The following is a 16,478-nucleotide window of genomic DNA, read 5'->3' as shown; positions in this document are numbered from 1 at the left end:
TTTGACAAGAACCAGAACATATCTTTCAGGAACCAAGTATTTGTTCTACGTGTAACAGCTGCATTACTGTTCTAACCTGTCCGGACCTACTTGGGAAACAGACAAACACTGCCATGTTTACATATTGAAGTAGATGCGTTAGGTTCCCCGCTGGCCAGTGGCAGAGCCACTGAAGAGGGAAATGAGAATGCACCCACAAACACAATGTTTGAAATTTTATTCATATGACACGTTACACTCGTTTCCCAAAACTCATTTTTGTGGTTATGTACACATGGTTTTAAGAAAGTATTAAAAAAAGAAAACACCACCATATAATGGTTTATTATTATTTTTTATTATTTTTATGAATGCATCGCAGGAGGGGATTGGTAGAGATGGGAAGTGATGAGGGAGATGAAGATGGGACCGGGGGCAGTCATTTCATATTCTGTTCTTCATTTCACCAAAAAATATTCAAGGTCATAAAAGTGTCCCATTATGTACTCAAGGACATCTGCCACTTTATCTTCACTTCATATATTTTTCATATATTTTTTCTGCAGCACTGAAATCATAATGTATGTGAATAAGCTTGGCATTGATACATTGAGCTCCCTCCAATTGTGAGTATCTTAACTATAATGACTCATTATTAGAAACATAATATTAGACATGATAGATACATTGTAGGCTATTGTTTCTACCTATGACCATACACACATCTACAGTCTTTATGATATATACTTTCTGAAATCATCCACAGCAATCCCTCCAACTCTCCACTTTTTCTAAGAGAAAAGTTTCAAGGATGAATGAATGCTGCGAACTGTACTTACGAGGATTGGGGTGAAGCTCTCGTTCATGCTCAATGTCACATTGGTTACTTCCATTTTTATCGTTTCCAGGATTCATTCCACTCAGTCTTATGACTTTATTGCTAACGTACTCCTAGATAAAGACATGAGACCTTTATTGTAAATGAATTATCAAAATTTCACACAAAATATTAATGAGGTAATACCACCTGCTATCACTGTGTTTTCCCCCTTCATTGAGCCACATAAAGGTGAACTGACAGTTTAAGGTAGGTGTATCTAAGTGTTTAATAACTTCATATAACTGTGATATAATGTCCTTTATGAGAGTTATTTCTATTTCAGTTGTCCTGACTGAACAATACTAATTCAATCTGGCATCGGTGGGACCGTGGCAAATGCAATGCTGGTTGTGCTGAAAAGCATTAATCATTCAGTCATTCGTGAAATTTTACCTGGATCTTGGACAGGTCACTAAAGGATTTGAATTGTTCCTCAGGCCGTGGGTCTGTCCAAGCAGGTGATGCACCAGGCTTTTTGGGATAGATACCCTTAAGGATCTCCCAGCAGAGTTTAAATTTATCCTTCAGAGAAGAGGGCAAAAAAAATTGCTTTAATGTTAAAGTGGTATTATTTTGTAAATGGTTTATGTTGTCTAGAAAACTGACTTAATCACTTTCGTTTTAGCCATATTTTCACCCTTTTATAAAGTACACCTAGAGGCCGAACCTTGAGGTAGCTTTGCCTGTCACTTGGCTCGATGTGATGCGCACAAGTTAAGGTTTGCATGAAGTAAATAGATGGACTCGGTGTAGGTATTCCCGATAAAACCTTTGGGCCTTCTCCAAGGTCATATATCTTCCATAGCTCCTTGACCACAGTGTAAACCAGCTTTTGCAGTTGAAGATGAGGCTCTTTCACAGTCTCTTTCACAGTCTCTTTTTTCCCTTGTTGCTTTTTCACTTTTTGTCGCCTTGGTGTTTCAAGATGAGGCACCTTCTGCTGCTTTGGCCCTTCAAGAAGAGGCAATTGTGAGTATCTTGATTATACTGACTAATAATCAGAAACATAATATTAGATATGATAATATATTGTAGGCTATTGTTTCTACCTTTATACATACACACATACAGTCTTTATGATATATACTTTCTGAAATCCCCAGCAATCCCTCCAACTCTGAGAGAAAAGTTGCAGAGATGAATGAATGCTGCGCACTGTACTTACGAGGATTAGGGTAAAGCTCTCGTTCATGCACATGGTGACATTGGGCACTTCCAATGTAATTCTCATCAGGATTAATTTCACTCAGTCTTAAGACCGTTTTGCTTACAAACTCCTAGATAAAGACATGAGACCTTTATTGTAAATGAATGATCAAGATTTCACACAAAAAATGAATGAGGTAATACCACCTGCTACCACTGTGTTTTCCCCCTTCATTGAGTCACATAAAGGTGGACTGACAGTTTAAGGTATGTGTATCTGAGTGTTTAATAACTTCATATAACTGTGATATAATGTCCTTTATATAAATAAATATTTGTATTTATGTTTCAGTTGTCCTGACTGAACAATACTAATTCAATCTGACATCGGTGGGACCGTGGCAAATGGTTGCGCTGAAAAGCATCAATCATTCAGCCATTCGTGAAATGTTACCTGAATCTTGGAGAGGTGGTCACTAAAGGGTTTTAATTTGTCCTCAGGTCGTGGGTCTGTCCAAGAAGACCAATCTTCTTTGGCATACATATCCTGAAGGATCTCCCAGCAGAGTTTAAATGTATACTTTACACAGAAGACAAAAAACAAAATGTAAACGTTAAAGTGGTATTATTTTGTAAATGGCTTATGTTGTCTAGAAAACTGACTTAATCACTTTCGTTTTAGCCATATTTTCACCCTTTTATACAGTACACCTAGTGGCCGAACCTTGAGGTAGCTGTGCCTGTCGCTTGGCTTGATGTGATTCGCACAAGTTAAGGTTTGCATAAAGAGCATAGATGGACTCGGTGTAGGTATTCCCAATAAAACCTTCGGGCCTCCTCCAAGGTCATATAGCTCCTTGACCACAGAGTACACCAGCTTTTGCAGTTGAAGATGAGTCTCTTTCACAGTCTCTTTATGCCCTTGTTGCTTTTTCACGTTTTGTTGCTTTGGTGTTTCAAGATGAGGCACCTTCTGCTGCTTTGACCCTTCAAGAAGAGGCACCTTCACAGCTTCTTCATGCCCTTGCTGTTTCTGTTGATTGGATGCTACTTTCAGCTCTGCTAGTGACCGAATAAACATCTAGTAGAAAAGGGGAGAAAAAGGAATAAACAACAGATGGTTAATTAAACACTGCTTCATCAAGTGAAGCTTATTGTATAAATGGACGCAGCATGTGACCCTGAATGTTTAATAAGGGCTATATCAACGGATATGTTGCGTTCATTATGCCACACATATAAGAAGTTAAATCAGGTCTATGAGGTGAGTCCCATTCTATAATTCGGGCAGACTGAGAGCAAATGATATCCAGCTGAGCTGTCAGTGGAGCAAAGGGCGACCAAATATCCAAAATGTGCTACAATGTTTGGTATAGTCCTATACAGTATGAACACTCAAATGTGGAATTATAGGAGTTGCATTAAATCTGTAAAGACACAGTAATGAGTGAGTGAATAGTAAGCTATTGTGCCGGATGTGCTTCTTAAAAAAGTAATTCAAATGATAGTTGCAGGAACAACAATTTTACCGGTATGGCTGGTGGATACAATCCAGCAGCAGCTTCAAACCTCTTGATAGGTGAATCACTCTCAAATGTCTTGAGATGCTCCCAACTGCTTATATTCTGATTACACATCTTGATGTTCCCATGTTTAAATTGCACTTCTGACACTCCATGTTGGAGTTTCTCAAAGCTAGGAGGTGGCCGTGAAGTCTGCATGTGATTCACTTTCACCTCAGGGCCATTCACCTTTGGAGTTGTTTTAATAACCAAATCAGTGGCCTGCTGAATAGAGAATAAACAATCATTATTTCATCAAATACTGAAGCTAATTCCTTTGATGCTTAGCAATCCATTTCACGTTTTGGCTTTCGCCATTCTAAGGTAGTGGCCATCTTACTGTTGCTGGAGTAGACGTGAACATTTCAGAAGCAGAGAAAAGCTGTACAGCCTTTGGGGTCAATTCTCCCACTCCCTTCTGAGCACCTGGGAGCTTCAGTAGCTCAGGACCATCATTAGGACAGTCATTGAGAACAACAGCCATCTCATGGTTTGGCTTAATTAGGTTATCATGTATCTGCAAAATGTGTTGTTACAATGATCACATCAGTCATTATTAATGATACAGCTTTCAGCTAAAAGTATTTGCTTTCACACTAATGACATATGTATCATTTGTAATATGTCATATGTTTTTTGTAATGATGCAATATACTGCTAGGTCTTCTGATCTTGGTAAAGCTCTAAGGCGCTTCACTAACCTGTGCAGCCGCATCTTGGCCCCTCATAATCAGGCCATCACAAATGGTTCTGTTTCCCTCAGAGTGACTTCCCCCAGATGAAGACATTTCTATAACCAGACATGCAGGAAGGCTTGAGTCAACATGTGTCTTTATTCTATGATTCACCCAAATAATTACATATCCCTTTGGAAATGCTTTTAAACATAAAACAATCACACCTGATGAGCTGCTCCATGAGGTCACAGCCTTGATATTCTGAGGTTGAGTCCAGACAGGAATGCCACACAAGGGGGTGTTGGTCTCATGATGACCGTCTATTTCCTTTGGTTTGTTATTCAAAGGCACAACCTCAAGGTTTTCAAATGGCTGAGCAGCCTCCATATTTTGCTGTGGGCAATCATTATGATCCTAGCAAAGAAAAAGGAATTTTCCTCATTTTATGAAGGTTCCAAATAAATGTTTGTCCAACGTTTAGACGAGCAAAATTCTTCACATCTAAAAATAAAATGGTTGCCAAAAGGTGATTCCTACCAGTAGGACTGCAGAGGACAGGTTGGCATCATTTAACAGCACTGTTGACATCGCTGCATCCGTCAGTGCAAATTTGCACATATTTACCGGTGTGGCTGGTGGATAAAGTTGACCTTCAGATAACACTCCTTTCTCAAAAATCTGAAATCTGCTGTCAGGTGAAGCACTCTCACAGTTCTTGAGAAGGTCCTCACTTTCAACTGTGTCTATATTCTGATGATATAGCTTGATGTTTCCATGCTTAAACTGCACTTCTGTCTCAAAGCTAGGAAGTGGCTGTGAAGTCTGCATGTGATTCACTTTCACTTCAGGGCCATTCACCTTTGGAGTTGTTTTAATAACCAAATCAGTGGCCTGATGAAAAGAGAGAAATAAATCATTAGTTCATCTTAGCCATCCATTTCACATTTTGACTTTTGCCATTCTTAGAAAGTGGCCATCTTACTGTTGCTGGAGTTGGGGTGAGCATTTCAGAAGCAAAGAAAAGCTGTAGGCCTACAGCCTTTGGCGTCAATTCACCCACTCTCTTCTGAGCACCTGGGAACTTCAGCCCAGGACCATCATTATGACCAATAGACACCTCATGGTTTGGCTTACTTAAGTTATCAGGTATCTGCAAATTGTGTTGTTACAATGATCACATCAGTCATTATAAATAATACAGCTTTCAGCTAAAAAAGTATTTGCTTTCACACTAACGACATATGTATCACGTGTAATATGTGTCATAATGTAATTTGTAATGATGCAATATACTGCTAGGTCTTCTGATCTTGGTAAAGCTCTAAGGCGCTTCACTAACCTGTGCAGCCGCATCTTGGCCCCTCATAATCAGGCCATCACAAATGGTTCTGTTTCCCTCAGAGTGACTTCCCCCAGATGAAGACATTTCTATAACCAGACATGCAGGAAGGCTTGAGTCAACATGTGTCTTTATTCTATGATTCACCCAAATAATTACATATCCCTTTGGAAATGCTTTTAAACATAAAACAATCACACCTGATGAGCTGCTCCATGAGGTCACAGCCTTGATATTCTGAGGTTGAGTCCAGACAGGAATGCCACACAAGGGGGTGTTGGTCTCATGATGACCGTCTATTTCCTTTGGTTTGTTATTCAAAGGCACAACCTCAAGGTTTTCAAATGGCTGAGCAGCCTCCATATTTTGCTGTGGGCAATCATTATGATCCTAGCAAAGAAAAAGGAATTTTCCTCATTTTATGAAGGTTCCAAATAAATGTTTGTCCAACGTTCAGACGAGCAAAATTCTTCACATCTAAAAATAAAATGGTTGCCAAAAGGTGATTCCTACCAGTAGGACTGCAGAGGACAGGTTGGTATCATTTAACAGCACTGTTGACATCGCTGCATCCGTCAGTGCAAATTTGCACATATTTACCGGTGTGGCTGGTGGATAAAGTTGACCTTCAGATAACACTCCTTTCTCAAAAATCTGAAATCTGCTGTCAGGTGAAGCACTCTCACAGTTCTTGAGAAGGTCCTCACTTTCAACTGTGTCTATATTCTGATGATATAGCTTGATGTTTCCATGCTTAAACTGCACTTCTGTCTCAAAGCTAGGAAGTGGCTGTGAAGTCTGCATGTGATTCACTTTCACTTCAGGGCCATTCACCTTTGGAGTTGTTTTAATAACCAAATCAGTGGCCTGATGAAAAGAGAGAAATAAATCATTATTTCATCTTAGCCATCCATTTCACATTTTGACTTTTGCCATTCTTAGAAAGTGGCCATCTTACTGTTGCTGGAGTTGGGGTGAGCATTTCAGAAGCAAAGAAAAGCTGTAGGCCTACAGCCTTTGGCGTCAATTCACCCACTCTCTTCTGAGCACCTGGGAACTTCAGCCCAGGACCATCATTATGACCAATAGACACCTCATGGTTTGGCTTACTTAAGTTATCAGGTATCTGCAAAATGTGTTGTTACAATGATCACATCAGTCATTATAAATAATACAGCTTTCAGCTAAAAAAGTATTTGCTTTCACACTAACGACATATGTATCACGTGTAATATGTGTCATAATGTAATTTGTAATGATGCAATATACTGCTAGGTCTTCTGATCTTGGTAAAGCTCTAAGACGCTTAATATCCGCAAGCATGAAGTCACGTATTGAATTACAAGCCATGTCCATTGGCTTAAAATTAGGATGGAGGCAAAAATTAAATTCCAGCAATTATATTAAGTTATTTATTTTGCTGCTTAGCCATCCATTTCACATTTTGGCTTTTGCCATTCTAAGTAAGTGGCCGTCTTACTGTTGCTGGAGAAGGGGTGAGCATTTCAGAAGCAAAGAAAAGCTGTACAGCCTTTGGCGTCAATTCTCCCACTCTCTTCTGAGCACCTGGGAACTTCAGTAGCTCAGGACCAGCATTATGACCAACAGACACATTTGCCTCCTTCTCTTCAACTTTTTCCTCAGCATATTCGATATCCTGATCAGTCTGATGAAGAGAGAATGAATGTGCTCAAATTGAAAAGTGAGGCTACAGTACTTAAATACTATGTGGCTTCCACGACGCACCAACATTTTGTCAGAAAACTAATTTAAATGTTTTTTTCACCCTATTTTTCAGCAATATAGAAATGGTACATTAACCTCACAAACCTGCACAGCAGCATCTCTGTATCTTGTGACATGATCACCATTGATGTTTGTGCACCTTTCTGTGCCACTGCCCTCCAGTGAAAACATTCCTATGACAAAAATATGTATTCAAATGTCATGACTATACTTCTGTTTGCCGGCCACCACAAAGAGATGCTTATACACTATCTTATAGCTTAGCGCTATCTCTTATGGTTTCCCTGCCCCTCTGCCACACAACCCCTTCCTATCTCTTTCAGCCTGACCACAAGCAGATCAGTCCCCAATCAGTTGGTGGTGTCACCCCCCCTATGTGCCATTGTTTTCCCTTGCTCTTGTTGCCATTGTGCTTGCCCTAAGGGGTTCCAGGCAATGGGCTCTGTAAAGAGCCTTGACACAATTGTATTGTTTTGGCGCTATATAAATAAAATTGAATTGGACAAGTACGTTTATTCACAAAAGTAACACCATACCTGGTGATGCCTGGGATATCCTAAGCATGCACTCATGACAGAGATGCACCTCCTTGGCCTTACACTTTTCCAAAGCAATGTCTACCTTCTGATAAGGTTGATCCACTACTCCTTCCAAGTGAGACCCACTGCCTTTAACCACGTCCTTGAGGCCATACCTGGACGTAATCATGGCAATCTTACAAATTACAACTTAAGAGAGAGCTATGTGTTTTGTGTAACAGGCTTATGCAAGAATTACAAAGTACAAAAAGAATAACAGTACCTCTCAGTATCATCTTTAGTCTCATTCAAATGTGAAACCAGAATTAGAGGGCTACACGAAACTGCCTCCTGAAAGAGAGTTTTAGGTAGAACATACATTTACGGGGATTTTACAGGAAATTAGAGCAGCAGTGTTGGGTGTTTCCTGGAAAAAACATCACCTCTCCCTGAGATTTCATTTCCTCCTGCAGGCGGGATGCAGAGCTCATAGTCGTCTCTATGTGCTGAACCATCCCGGTGAGCCATTGTCTATTACTAGTGGCTGACTGGAGGAATTTTTGATAGCTCTGAAATAAATTCTAAAGATAAAACAGATTCACAATCAATATCTCCGTAAAAAAACATTTCCATGACAATTTCTATCAGCTCCATACTAGTAGTTCACATATAGAGACAGAAGGATCTTTACAATATCATCTTTCAAACATTATCAGTCATTCACAATGACCATTTTTACAATTGTAGTTCACATGATTTGGTTTAAATATCAAAGGTGCACCTGGTTCTTCTTGAACTCGAGTGTGAGGTGATCTATCTGCATTTGGATGACTCCTTCATCTGCTCCACTTTCCTTATGATATCTGCCAGTGAAGGGGGGAACAGTTACCAGCAGGACCACGTAGAACTACAAATACCGCACAGAGGTGCACAGCATTCTATCCCCTTGGAAACCAATTCTTGATGGTTGGGGTGTTACACCAATAACGATTTAAATCGGTCCAGTATTGAGTAAGAACACTATAACCTGCAACCAAAAAATTGTAAAAATCTGGACCCAAAATGAAAGAAACAAAACCTGGTTCTCCATAATTTCTGTGATTTTAAATATCCACTATTACAAGCTTCAGTCTGAAGAAGAAAAAAATTTGATTAATTGTGAATCCTCACCGCAAATTTGTCAATTCATTTGTAAGCCTATTTTTTGTACCTACAGCAGTAACAAACATACAGTACATACATATTAGCTCAGATATATTATTGATAAATAAACCACCAACTTTTTCTTCCTGGCGAGCTGACAGAGTTGGGCCTCTGTAATCCTCCTCTGACCTTTTTCTTGCAGCTGGAGTACTTCGCTCAAATGGAGGGCTTGCGACTCATCCATAGCTAGCATCTTCTTCAGCATGGTCGAGTGCAATAGGTCATCTTCATAACTGGTATAAGAGCCAATAGCGACTTCATTTACCTGAGGAGAAAGGTTGTGGAGGTTAGGCAACAGGCCTTGTTGTAATGCCACATAAGAACACACATTTTGGAGTGTTATGTGAATCTTCATTAACTGGACAGTGCTGCTCCAGAAGTCCTGATGTCATCTGCACAATTTGTATGCCACAAACATTATTTTCCCTCTCCTGTTTTGGCACGTGTTGTGTAGAAACATACTTGTTAAAACCTTTTTTATATACAAATCTTGATTTTGAATGGCCTTTAAAGCCATTTAAATCTATCTTATTGCATTTCTATCTCTCTGATGGGTCCTTTTCCCAATATTAGTGGCTTAGGACCCTTTGGTATGATGGCCAACATTGGTATCAGTGTTTTCTTATTATCATTGATATGGGCCAATCACTAAAGGTTATGGCACTAATACTTTTTATTCTTACTATGGACCTATCTGAGCCATGTAATGAGGTTAGGTAGTTTCACACTTTCTTAAGTAAAAAGGTCTTGTTCTGTTCAGACAATGCGTTTAACTCCTTTAGCATCTCATCATCAACTTATTTCATGGCCAATCTAGGGAAGAGGTAGTAGATTCAAGCATAATATTTGATCTCATATCCCTAGGTTTTGGCCCTTTCATTGGTCCTTGTTGAATATTCTTACCTTCTGTGCTGTAGACTGGTTCTTGCTATTGGCATCTCCAAGGCTTCCCCATAAGGTTGGCTTTAGTGGAAGTTTGCCATGTGGCTCACCTGAAAGCAAAATTATGATAGATTGTAGGATCATGTAGACATAGAAGATCATGGCTTATGGTAAATCTAGCTCTAGACCTAGGGTTTCAATTCAATTTTAAAAATGAATAAAACTGTCTTTAACAAAAAAAGATGTATTTTAACCTACTTCCAGTCAATTGCTCCATCCTGAGTATAACCACTCTGGAGGAGTGCTAAAACGAAACGTTCAGTGTAAAAGTTGGTTTGTCCGATCAATATTTAAATCTAAAAATATGACTAATTTCTAATGAAAATGAAACAAGTTGTCTGGACAGAAGGTTGCTCCAGAGTAAACTAAACTTTCTTACTAACGTTCTAGAGTGACGACATAATGTAAAAATTCTAACACAGCCAGCCAGGTAACAATAGATGTCATCTGTGGTTACCTTTGTGCTTACGTACGTAGCTATGGGCCTACGTGCTTAATATTACGGGGGAATGTAAACCCATACTGACATAGTCTTACAAAGATTTCCACTCATTTATGAAATACTGTAACAAAAAGCAGAAAAAACAGTGAATCAATTATATGAATTCGCTTCGCAGTTTCATAAACCATCATAATCACCCTGCAATCCTTCTTGGGGGTGCGGGGAGAGAGAAGTGACATCAGAATTGGTCTGACTCGCTATTGAACACCAAAGTTAGGTTTTCCTTTTCATTAGTTTCAAAATTAGAAAACATACTCAAGGATAACCCGCCAATTTTTACGACCGGGAGTGGAGTGGAAAACTGCAAAGAATGAAAGCAAAATGAAGAGAGAATATCTATTAACCGTTCTCGAATTGCTTTGTTGGCTAGCTGCTGACTTTACCAACATAGTCAGTATACTGTATGAGCTAATTGCAGTTGGTTTTATTAGCCACGATATGATAAGCTAGCTAGATACTAGCAAAATCTCCATTGCCACTATTCCTAGGCTCAACAACTTCACTTCTTAGACCATTTCTTAACTGTTCAAGTTGGTTATGTAATTGAAATCCCATTTTCGTCTGAGATTGAAAGGTGGTTAATAATACTGTACTGCCGAGGTCCGGGTGGGGACTACCAGTGACAGAGTTTCAAATGTGTTCTGGCCTGGTATATACGAACTTGATGAATGCATCTAGGAGAAATATGTTGACTCACATGACATCTAGCAGACTTCAATATGCTCAAACACAGGAAATAAATTAGCAACACCACTGCTTTGCCTTCAGATGTTTTACCGCACAATTTGTTGGATGAAGGTGTTCAAGTAGGTGTCTGCTGTTGTAGAAGACACTATACTGTGGCAAGAGAGGGCCAGTGTTTTAGCAACTTTGTTACAGCTATACCTTTTGGGAAATTGAATCACAGACTGCATCTCTAACACATATATTTGTTTTATATATTAGCATATCAATACAATTCACAAAACAGGAAAGTGTTTTTTTTTTTTTTACTTGACTTTATTTCGCAATTGACATTCAACACCAGTGAGTTACAATCTTACGTTTTCACAATTTTTTTTATTCCAAATCAGATTAGACTACAGAATCTTAGATCTTAGACATGATTTATTGTAACTAGGCCAAAAGAAATACGTATAAGTACAACAGATTTTAAATAATACTAGGGATACTAATGTTATCTTTGTGATCATCAAAATGAAGTGACACCAAATGTTGTTTACATCGAGTTGTTATTATCCTTGATGTCAATTTTATAGCAGGTTATAACAATTGTCAAAAGGCAGTAGCATAAAGCCGCTTGGTGAAACAGCCCAACAAATGAATCATGTCCCATTATAAACCTGATGTTAAACCATTAAAATACTCTTTGCTACTAAAAGCTGTTAGGGGCCATAATAAGTGATGCTATAGGCCTATATCCTGCAACAGAATTACTACATTGGTTGAATGTGTCTCACCTTTGTTTAATTACTGTGTCTACAGCACATTAGTACACAATGCAGATAAAACAAAATCTGAGGTTAACAATTAAATTAAAAAATTGAATGTGTCCTCATACACCTAGCCTTGCAGTCTGCCTTGGTTCTTAAGGCACTCATTTAGCATTGTGTCATAATACCACATCAGAGTGAACTCTCACCTTGCCTCATCTTTTACAAGGGTGCACACATCTGCAAAAGAGAAGCAAAAAAAAAGACATATTATGGTGTGTAAAGCTAATACAGTATGTGTTGCAGAAATAGGATATCAATGAGACTGCATTGTTCTACAAATTCCTGGGGGTGCACATCAATGTTATTTGGAGAATTAGCTTTCCAAATTCTGCTGCCTCTGAATTGCAGCCTGACCTATGAGACAGTCATAGACTCAGTCAATGTGGTGCATCCAATGCCAGTCTCGTCTATAGTACTGTCAGGCAAAGTAGATAGACTACAACTACAACATGTAGCACAATGCATAATTAAAAAGAAAGAAACTCAAATACCAGTTTAAATCGATTTCATTGAATGGGCAGTTCAATATCCCAAGGAGGTGAGCGCATTCTGTCCATTCACCTCTCACAATGGAAATTAATTGTAACTGGGGGTCAAGTTATTGCAAGTGATACGTTGCTACGCAACACCTGAACATTTAAAGTTCTATTTGTGTGAAGAACTATTTTTTTTCAGTGAAAGCCACAAAGCGGCAACACAATGATATTTTTAAGTTATTTTGGAGGCATGCCTTTTATCGTTTTGGCAAGTAACCAATAGTAACGGGATAAAAAGCATTAGAAAATGATCTGACTACAAGAGCAGTACCTCACAGATCTGACTACAAGAGCAGTACCTCACAGATCTGACTACAAGAGCAGTACCTCACAGATCTGACTACAAGAGCAGTACCTCACAGATCTAACATGACGCTGCACTCCCTGACATCCCTCAACCAGGTCTTGACAATCAAATCATCCAAGTGAGAGCTCAAACGACACAGCCCAAGGAGGAGCAGGCACTCATCCTACAGTGTCATCATGTGAGATCCACTCAGCAGTAGCAGCAGCAGTACCAGACAGGGAGTCAGGACACACATTTAAATCATGTGCTGACCAACTAACAGGGGTTTTCACCAGCATCTTTACCTTCTTCCTACAATAGTATGTAGATCCCATAGGTGCACCTTCACTTTATTCACCCATGACTGCAACCCCATCCACTCCTCTAACGCTATAGTGAACAGACACAGAGCCATCCATGCCCAAACTAATAGACTGAAGAACAGCTTCTTCCCCAGAGCTGTAACTTCCATCACCCTCACATGGCTGTTTAAGACTGAAGAATGCTGTAATATGTAGCTGAGACTATATGGTATGAATGTGAGTGTGAGTGTGAGTGCTAGTGTGAGTGCAAGTGCCAGTGTGAATGTGAGTGTGAGTGTGAGTGTGAGTGTAAATCTGAATATGGTAGAATGATGTGAGCTAGTATTGTCACATCAGCTGCATAGCAGCTAGGCAACCACCAGGGAGCAGCATCCAACAAGTCCTCCTGCTTAAACACCTCACCTGTATCTCTCTCACACCTATTTAAAGCCATGTGACTTCTGATTTGTGCCCAGTCATGATCAAAGACTGACACATTAAGGAACACTAGGTTCAGTTAAGGTCACATACATAATGTGCCTCCAACTTTGACCCATTGGCGAGACTAGAGTACTTGAGAGACTGACATCAAACTTGGTAAATAGAACCAGGGTAGTAGCCCCAATATGTGAGCCTAATGTGCCAACTGTTTACTGTATGGTTCTGGGGGCTGCCATAGGCTTTAGTGGCAGAAGAATAAGTTGTTAAATAATAATATGGGAGGGGAAAAACACAATGGATGCCTATGCCGCTTCAGTGCCTGGTTCTCAATAAAACAACATCCCAACCATTACACACATAAATAGAAATAATGGTCTTTACAGCTAATCTCTTCTCAGGTCCATCAAAAACAAAGAAGGCAAAATAACAACAGCAAGGTAGAACACACTTCTTGTCCACACAGATTTGCATCACATCTACGCAGAGGAAGGGAGGGGAGAGAAGGGGAGGGGGACAAAACAAATAAGGACCACAATACGGCAGCAGGGTGTGCAATCATGTAACAACTATTAGGGTGGAAGTCAAATAGAAGCCTTTCAAGGGTTAAACTACTAGGGTGGAAGTCAAATAAAAGCTATTCAAGTTGCTTTTGACTTCACAGTGATGCACAGATGGTCATTGTTTTGTAGCATTGACCTTTGTCATTCTGGCGTGACAGATGACAGATAAAGCAATGTAAAACATTTACTAGCAATCTCTTGCTATGTTTTTTATGGAAGACCAGGGATCACTACTGTGGCATGTGTAATGGTCGCATTACAAAACTGGAAGATAAACATACGATACATATTTGAAACATTTTAAAAATGTAATAATAAGTTGAAATACCACGCTACAGTGATAATAATCTAGGACTCTTACAGTACTGCATGCGAAGTTGCCACAGTGCTGTCAGAGTGTGTTCATAGGCCATTGATCTGTGGTACACTAGCCAACTCTGAAACAGGCTCTAGCAGAAGAATAGTCAGTGTTGACCTTAAAGTTATACTTACATACTTTAAAGTTATACTACATACTTTTGGTAAAAAGTGTGAAAAAATAATTAAGTCTATTAGTTTTCCATGCCACAAGGTGAGAGTGCACCAGCAGGACAGAAGTGCACACACCCCTTGCACTGGACTGCAGTGTGGTTCACAGCTGTTTCATAAACTGATGGTGGTGTTCTGGTGAAAATCAGCTATTTGAAAATCAGCTTTACATATCTTCTGATGATTACTGTATGCTACAATTTCAGTCTAGTGTGCTACAATGTGTATATTTGTGTGGATTTTGGTGATGAGCCTAGTATATCCAATGTTAAAGCTATTACAGGATCATTTGTCTGCTTATCTCACACAGAATCAAAGACAAGACAGAAAAAAAGCTTTGCGTGATGTAAGTACAGACATTGATTGTTATGCTACCTGATTTACAGTTTGCATATTTCCAAAGAAATTGAAAATGTATTACTGTATGTCCATTGAGAGACCTGCTCAAACTCATGGTTTCAAAATCCCACCCACTTAAATGGCAATTGTTGCACCATCAGAGTGTTTCCCTCAGAGCATGTTGCGCCGCAGGCATGTGCACAGGACAGTAACCATGGGATTGCCCTGTTGCCTAGTTCTTATCTAACATGCAGTATAACTTAAATTACCTCATAAAATCTCTCAAACAGCAGAGCTATAGTACAGCTGGGCTAGATTGGCAAAGGACCGTAGTCTCACTGTATGTCCACATAGTCCCTTGAAAGAAGGTAAGCTAAATACATTGCTCACTTCATTGGTAAATAGGTACATGCTTGATTCACACAGAGTCTTGCTGTGAGTGATACCTTCTCAATAACCTTTACATTGGTTTTCACATGTTTTTTTTTTATTGCTTGTGTTCAATCAACAATGTAACTTCCCCGAAAATCAGTTTGAAAATGAATCAAACCATAATCAAAAAATGTCTTATTTGTCATATAAATGTGATATTAAAATGTCCTTTTTAGTAGGCCTATGCATTTGTAAACTTACAGAAATCAAATGTACACAAGTAGAAACCGGGCGATGTATTTTATTTCGATACCATTGAGAAATGATGAGAAATAAACCATTCTATTCTATTCAAAATGTGTTTATTTACCTCTTCCAGGCTTCGTACTTGAGTAATGGAATGATTACACACGCACGATGTGAACGTTTCTTTTCGGACGTGTTGACATCCCAACAGCAGTCTAGCCTTCAAACTGAAACGTTACTTACAATATCTGCATTGAGAGGTCGTAGCATACAGGTGTGGCTGACACACTAGAATAAGAGGCCCATGCAACAGGTGACTGATTTTGGACACTGATCATGGCGCGATTAGCCAAGTTAGACGCGGACAGTTTAACAGGTGACGATCATAGTTTGTAAATTGCAGTCATCATCACTGCGTACAAACTATGTTTAACACGTGTTTAAGGCTTGAATGTTGAGCAGAAAACGCAAGCTAAATATCCATTTTAAATGTGGCTCTAAGGCTGAATCCCATTTCTCCCGCTACCCCTTCGTCTTTCCCCTTCCCCTCCGTTTTGCGCGTTCATGTGGAGCGGTAGGGCTGTCCCAATTCACGTTAAGACAGAGGGGTAGGGGAAGGGGAAGCGCTTTCTACCGCTCCAAACGGAGATTTTCCGAGGGCACACTTCAAACGGAGGGGTAGACTGATTTCCCTCAATGCATTGCGAACCCGTGATCATTAAAGAACAAACATCGCGCGAGTCCATTTAAAAATGTCGGAAACAGCAGGGAAAGCATCACACAAATGAAAGTATTTTCTTTGTAATTCATGATTTTAAAACTTGTTTGATGAAATGTTGCATTGTGTAAATAACAGCTGCAGGCGCCATGTTTGTTTA

The sequence above is a fragment of the Sprattus sprattus genome, assembly GCF_963457725.1.
Source record: "Sprattus sprattus genome assembly, chromosome: 5".
Taxonomy (NCBI): domain Eukaryota; kingdom Metazoa; phylum Chordata; class Actinopteri; order Clupeiformes; family Clupeidae; genus Sprattus; species Sprattus sprattus.
Note: the sequence above shows the minus strand (reverse complement) of the source record.